Raw genomic sequence first — 7,500 nt, forward strand, 5'->3', positions numbered from 1 at the left:
CACTAGTGGTGAGGGGGGGGGGGGGGCTGGTGTCATGTACATCACTAGTGGTGAGGGGGGGGGGGGGGGGGCTGGTGTCATGTACATCACTAGTGGTGAGGGGGGGGGGGGCTGGTGTCATGTACATCACTAGTGGTGAGGGGGGGGGGGGGGGGGCTGGTGTCATGTACATCACTAGTGGTGAGGGGGGGGGGGGCTGGTGTCATGTACATCACTAGTGGTGAGGGGGGGGGGGGGGCTGGTGTCATGTACATCACTAGTGGTGAGGGGGGGGGGGGGGGGGCTGGTGTCATGTACATCACTAGTGGTGAGGGGGGGGGGGGCTGGTGTCATGCACATCACTAGTGGTGAGGGGGGGGGGGGGGCTGGTGTCATGTACACCCCTAGTGGTGAGGGGGGGGGGGGGGGCTGGTGTCATGCACATCCCTAGTGGTGAGGGGGGGGGGGGGCTGGTGTCATGCACATCCCTAGTGGTGAGGGGGGGGGGGGCTGGTGTCATGCACATCCCTAGTCAGGGCTGTACGCTGCGATGATCTCATCGCAAATTGCCCCTTTAATTGGCCGTTGCGATTGGTAAATAATATTTGGGGGCGGGCTTGCGAGTAGGGATTTCAAGCCTTGCATTCGCATTTCACTCCTAAATGATCCAAGGCGTGTGATGACGCTGAGCACTCAGGTATGATCAGCGGGGAAAATCAACTGAGCACTCACTCTGATAGACTGGCTGACTGATTTAGCTATGAAGAAAAGTAAAGTTAGTAGTAGGGATGGGAATCGATGGTTCCTAACTGTGTTTTGGCCATATGCTCCCGAAATTCTCCCGCTGTTTGGCTGCTTCTATGTGCAGTGAAAACTACTCGAAATGCTTTAGTCATTGATTTAGTTCAGGGTTAGCCGCGGAGCTAACGCTAGCTAACGTGAGCTAATCAAGCTCACAGAGAGAGATAAACAGCTGACAGCAGGTAGTACAGGTACAAATACAATAAAACAAGGGATGGGGGCTGTTGTGTAAACCTTGTGTCGCGTCAATCTGGTCCACACGTTACTCGTTCATATCTCAGCCCGTGCTGAGATATGCCCATTCCACGGTCTGTTAATAAAGTTTTCAATCAGACCGATGTATGGAAAGGCTTTTATTATAACATTCGTTGAGGTAAAATCATTATGCCTCATTTAGTCATCCTGCAGAGCACTGGTCTCCTACTCGTGGGCCGCGGGGAGCTAATGTAGCTGTGTTGTTGTCAACACACACAGGGCATTCAGGAAGTCAAAAACGAATGCGCTTGCCGATTGGTGCTAAGAACAGCAGGGCGGGTGCAAGCGTTGTGACGTAATTGGCAGACTCTACTGTCAATCAAAATTATTCTGTTTTTCCGTCAGAATGAATGAATGAGAACTTTATTAACAGATTGCATAATGGGTACAATACAGTACAGGAGGATGAAGACCAGAGAAAGACTTTCGGCTTTTTTACATAAGGGTCCTCCATTTTCAATTCATCAAAACATTTAGAGACATACAAATATACAGTAGTTTCATAAAAATGCTAAAATGCTATTGATTGATTGATTGATTGATTGATTTAAAACTTTATTAACATATTGCAGAATGGGTACAGTACAGCTCAATACATACAATTGTTAAGGGGATGCAGACCAGAGAAAGACTTTAGTCTTGTTTACATCAGGGTCCCCCATTTTCAATTCATCATATTTCATATCTAAATCATATAATATCTCATTGCTAAATATATGCAATATATAATCTAATAATCCAATAATCTAAATCTAATATATAATATAAAAATGCTAAATGCATGGGTATTTTATTTTGTCTTTAATGTTAGCTTGCAAACTCAAATACTGTCTTGGTAAGCCTCATAATGAATTGTTTGGGGTAAAAAAGAAAAACATCGTGATGTGTATCGTGTATCGCCGAAAGGTCAGAAAATATCGTGATATCATATTTAGGCCATATCGCCCAGACCTAGTTGGTTCATTATAAAAGATACAAACCTGACAACAAAAGCACTTAAATGTTAAATAAAAGGACCACAGTAATGAGGCAGGAGGAACATATTTTTTTGCACTATAATGGTAAAATTGTTATTAAAAAATTTGCCCCTAAAACATATTTTTTGCCCCTAAATTTCTAATTTAGGGGCAAGTGTGCCCCTAGTGAAAAAGCTTAGCGTACAGCCCTGCTAGTGGTGAGGGGGGGGCTGGTGTCATGCACATCCCTAGTGGTGAGGGGGGGGGGGGGGAGCTGGTGTCATGCACATCCCTAGTGGTGAGGGGGGGGGGGGGGGGCTGGTGTCATGCACATCCCTAGTGGTGAGGGGGGGGGGGGCTGGTGTCATGCACATCACTAGTAGCTCATGTGTGTCTGTAGCACAGATCATAGAAGCTACTACACTTGTTTTTTTTTTTTGATCTTTTTCCCCCTCCATTTTCCTCCGATTTTCTCCCATCCCAATGTTAGTCGTTATGCCAATTCCCAATCCCTTCCTGGTCGCTGCGCACTTACCCCCCACAGTCAGATCATCTGGGAGAGTGGAGGCTACCACGTGCTTCCTCCGACACACGTCCAGCCAATCAACCGCTTCTTTTCACCTGGCAGCGCGGACTCTCACTGAGAGGGCGTAGCGTGTGGAAGGATCACACTACCCCCCTTAGATCCTATCCGCGCTGAGCAGGCGCCCCGACCGAACTGTAGGAGTCGCTGTTTACAACGACCCGGACCCACCCCGCCAGCTTCTCCCACCCTCTAATACTGCCAATTGTATTAGTGTGAACGGCCAGCCAAGCTGGTGACAACGCCGGAGCTGTGAGCTGGATTCGAACAGACGAATCCAGCCGCTCCGGGGTTTGGTGACGAACGCAATCTCCGTTACGCCACCTGACCGCCCCGAAGCTAATACACTTGTAACGATATATGGATTTACCTTTTTATTCCATCTGTGTTATCTTATTGTGGTTTTAAATTTAAATTTAAATGTATATATGAAAAAAACTATATTGTGAATCGTGAGACACAAACCTGTTGTATAAATAAAATAAATAATAGTAATAAAAAGGCAAGTTCAAGTTTCTTTATTAGTTGTCATACAGAAGTACAGAATACTTTTATACAAAATGCTTCTTTCTGTTATATGCTCCAGAGACTGTGCTAGACAAAAATAGATAAGTATAAAATAAGTATAGCAAGTATAAAATAGAAGTCAGGTACGTAGACAATTGTTCAGTATATACATATATACTATGTTCAATGTAGAGTAGAAGTAACTGAGTTACCATACAATATACTATACATACTAATATACAATCTACTATACAGTGCAAAGCAGAGATGGGATGAGGTACAATTTACAGTAAGGTGTACTGAGGTATGGGTTGTAGTGCAAATTCTTTACCAATAAATATAAAGTGTCTTTAGGTGTTCTAAAGTGGGTAAAGTGGGTGCTGCAGTGAGTTGTTTGTTTAATGTGAGTGTGTGCGTGTGGCAGGGTTTCCGTTAGAAAAAATTGTTGCCGGCCTCAGTGTCCGGTAGATTTCAATCTACCGGTCAAATGAGAGAAATTCCGGTCAGAGTTTATTGAGCTTAAAAACAATTGATAGGCAAAAGAATGACAACAAAACAAAAGAATGACATCATCAAGGCATGTAGATTTATAATATTTTTACTTAAAACTAGGCTACTTTTGCGTATAAAGTCATTATATTCCAAATAAAATAAGTCCCGAGACTCCGTTCTGCTGCCGACTTTAAATCAAATAGGTGTCTGTGGGCAGTCGCCCGACATTAATAAACAACAGTCTGTTATAATCACATTTTTATGAGCTAACGAATTCCGTTATATTGGACATTTGTATTAATTATATCAAGCGAAGAACTGAGAAATTTGGCAGAGAGAGACGGCAACATTATCGTGGGTTTGCGTGACGACTCTCTCTCTCCACCTCCCAATGACTTATTTGCGAGAGTATGTCGATGCAGAGCAGCAGATTCAGCTGTTATTGGCTCTTTTCTGGGGACCGCACAGCAGCGCCCCCCACCCAACATTGAATTGAAAATGGCTGAATTGGAGTACTGCTGGAGTACTGCATTGTGCTGCTGCTGCTCCGGCTCTGCAGCTTCACAAAAGTTCGCACACCCAGCACTAAGCTCTCGCTGACAACGTCGTTGTCATTATTAGAAGCAACGATGAAACAAATGTAATGATTGTTTCGTTCATTGCATAGGCTATTTAATTTTAGCCTATTTTAATACAATTCAAATAATCAAATTGTGCTTAGACTCAGGGAATTATTTTCACCGGACATTAAGACCGGAGAGATTAAATATGTCGGACTTCAACAGATTTTGCCGGTCAAATACCGGTAATTACCGGCTAACGGAAACGCTGGCGTGTGGTAGGGCTGACCCCTATTAATCGATTAGTTGACTAATCGGTCGAAAGGAGCCGTAGTCGACTGGCCAACCTCTTAGTCGAATATAATTTAAAAAAAAAATATATATATATATATATATATTTTTTTAATCATTCTTTCCAAAAGAAAAGAGGCCTAGAAGCGTGGCTAACGCTAATGGCACGCATACCAGAGGCTAACTGCCTAAGAAAACAGGCACAGAGGCACTGAAAGAGGATTTCACCCGTCTAATGAACACACTAGACTAGACAAATATCAAGATCTATCCATCAGTGGACCAATTGCATGCTTTTGCAGAGGACAAGAAGCCTTCAGTCGACTCCTTCAGACATTAAGCACCCCCCACAGCCCAAATGGAATGATAAAAAAAAAGAAAAAAAAAAAAATATTATACTTTTTATTTTATTTTTTTTGTCGACCAATAGTCGACTAACGGCAAATTTTGGCTAATCGTAGTCGACCATCCAAATCCTTAGTCGGGGACAGCCCTACTGTGTATATATGAAGAAAATTATATTGTGAATCGTGAGACACAAACCTGTTGTATAAATAAAAGAAATAATAGTAATAAAAAGGCAAGTTCAAGTTTCTTTATTAGTTGTCATACAGAAGTACAGAATACTTTTATACAAAATGCTTCTTTCTGTTACGCTCCAGAGACTGTGCTAGACAAAAGTAGATAAGTATAAAACAAGTATAGCAAGTATGAAATAGAAGTCAGGTACGTAGACAAAAGTGTTCAGTATATACCAGGGCTGTACGTTAACTCTTTTTGCACATAGCACTGGTGCTACAGAGGTTGATAGTTTTGTAGCACAGGCCAAAATCTTGTAGCACAAGTATAAAACGTGTTATATTTGTAACAGTCACAAATGTGCCTATTTTATTTGTGTTATTTAGTTGCAGTGCCATGTTTGGCTGTCATTTTCATGCTGACAAGTTGACGTCACACAGCCAGACACGTTACGTGTAAGGAATTATGGGATTTGGTGTTGGGTGTATGGACTCTACTAGGGGTGGGAATTGCCAGTTTCATCACGATACGATATCGATAATTTGGACAACGATACGATATTTGCCGATATCTGCCACGATACGATACAATGCAGGTGCCTGCAATCGATATGAGATGATATCATAAGCCCATTTAACACAATCAGTAACATTTAGATCAACTCAAAAAAGGTAACAAATATAATTTGGATTTTTTTTTAGCTCTTCCAGACATTTAAATTAAAAACTATTTATTGTTTTTAATACAAATAGACCACCTGTTCACTATAAAGTGCCACGTTTTGATATATTGAGCTTTAAACTTTAAGTAAAACATTTTTGGAACACGCAACCTAAAACCCCTTCCTCTCCCAAACCGTTCCTGCAATTGTTTTATGTTGCATGATGATCATGCATACATTTATTATGTATTGTATTTTTTATGTTTAAATATCAACATTATCTGTCCACCCTCAGTACATTTACTATCAATATAATATACTCGCCTGACATCATATCTTTTCAAACGCACACACACAGAAGGGAGAATGCCTGCCCCCCACCCCCTCCTTCCCAGTCCACACTCTGCTGTTCTCTATCGCTCTGAACAGGGCTTTAGCTTGTTGTTAGCTTATGCTAACGTAACGTTAATTCCGGTATTAAACACGACAGGGTCATAAAGGAATGGCGAGGATTGCAAAGCATGTTATATGCATTTGACCCGTTCCGGAATAAAACAGCAGGGATTTGTTTTGGATCGCGAAATAGGCACACTAGCCTTGCTATGTTGCAATGTGCGTGTTCCAGACGCTACTGCTGCTACTGAGACGAGTACTGCTGTGTGCTGTAGAGCGGATATGAGTCACGACACCACGGATTTTCAAAATAAGAGTATCGATATGAACTTAGCGTTGCTAGCTGCTGGAGCCATAGTTATTATAGCTGGAGCTGCGCTTAGGCGGAAATGAGACCCGCTACAGGATTTTCAAAATAAGAGTATCGACATGAATGAACCGAATGCCTATCGCACCAGTGCTAGAGCTGCCGCGGTATTGATGTTTTCCTTACCGCACAAATTTGCGAAATATTTCCTACCGCTGCGGTTATTACCCACACACACACACACACAAAAAATAAAAAATTTGAATGAATTTTTTTTTGTAGTCTACTCTTTATAGCATATAGCCTGCCTCTAGTCTAAATGTCTATCTTTAGAGGATGACTTTGCAGCATGAATATTGTTTGGGATTCGGCAAGCACGCATTCGTTATTAAAAGTGAAACACGGATTCGAAGTCTCCCCTCGGTGTCGCGGGCAGGGGTGGTAGCGGCGCGCCCACCGGTTACCCCCCCGACCCTTTCTTCTTCTTATTATTATTATAACGTTACTACTTATGATTACAAAGGCATTCGTTTTGTGGCATTAACGTTATATAGTTACACGTTCAATAACATCAGCGTATTTACCGGACCATAGCAAGGCAAGCGTTACTCAATTCATATCTCAGTTCCTTTCTTTGCTCAGAGCGTGCCGAGTTGTACCCATTCTGCGGTCTGTTAATAAAGTTTTCAATCAGACAAGTGTATAGAACGAAGGGCTTTTATTATAACATTTCGTTGCAGTGAAATCATTATGCCTCGTTCCCTGAGGAGCGACGGTAATCCACTCCGGTCTCCGGTGGGAGCTAACGTATTAGCCGTGTTGTGACTGTGAGCTCTGATCAATGGCTGACATTCAGGAAGTAAAAGCACTGCAAGACGCTCCAACGTGTGACGCGTATCTCTTCTGACCAATCAGTGGTCTGCAGTGTTTCATGTGACTTTTCTGGTACCCAATAGGGTCGCTTGGAACCTCGACAGAGAAGTAGGGTATATCTGCAGAGCCGCAAGCCCAACGAGAGCAGGGTACTTTATTATTATTATTATAAAAAACAGCGGTGATGCGGTATTCAGCCCAACTCTGCGGTGGGCATGATGTAACAGCGATACCGCGGTAATACCGATACCGCGGCAGCTCTAACCAGTGCTACTGAAGTAAATCCATTCATCGCACAGACCGATGTTGCTGTAGCATGTGCG

This window comes from Notolepis coatsorum, assembly GCF_963971535.1.
Source record: "Notolepis coatsorum genome assembly, contig: SCAFFOLD_295, whole genome shotgun sequence".
In the NCBI taxonomy this organism is placed as follows: domain Eukaryota; kingdom Metazoa; phylum Chordata; class Actinopteri; order Aulopiformes; family Paralepididae; genus Notolepis; species Notolepis coatsorum.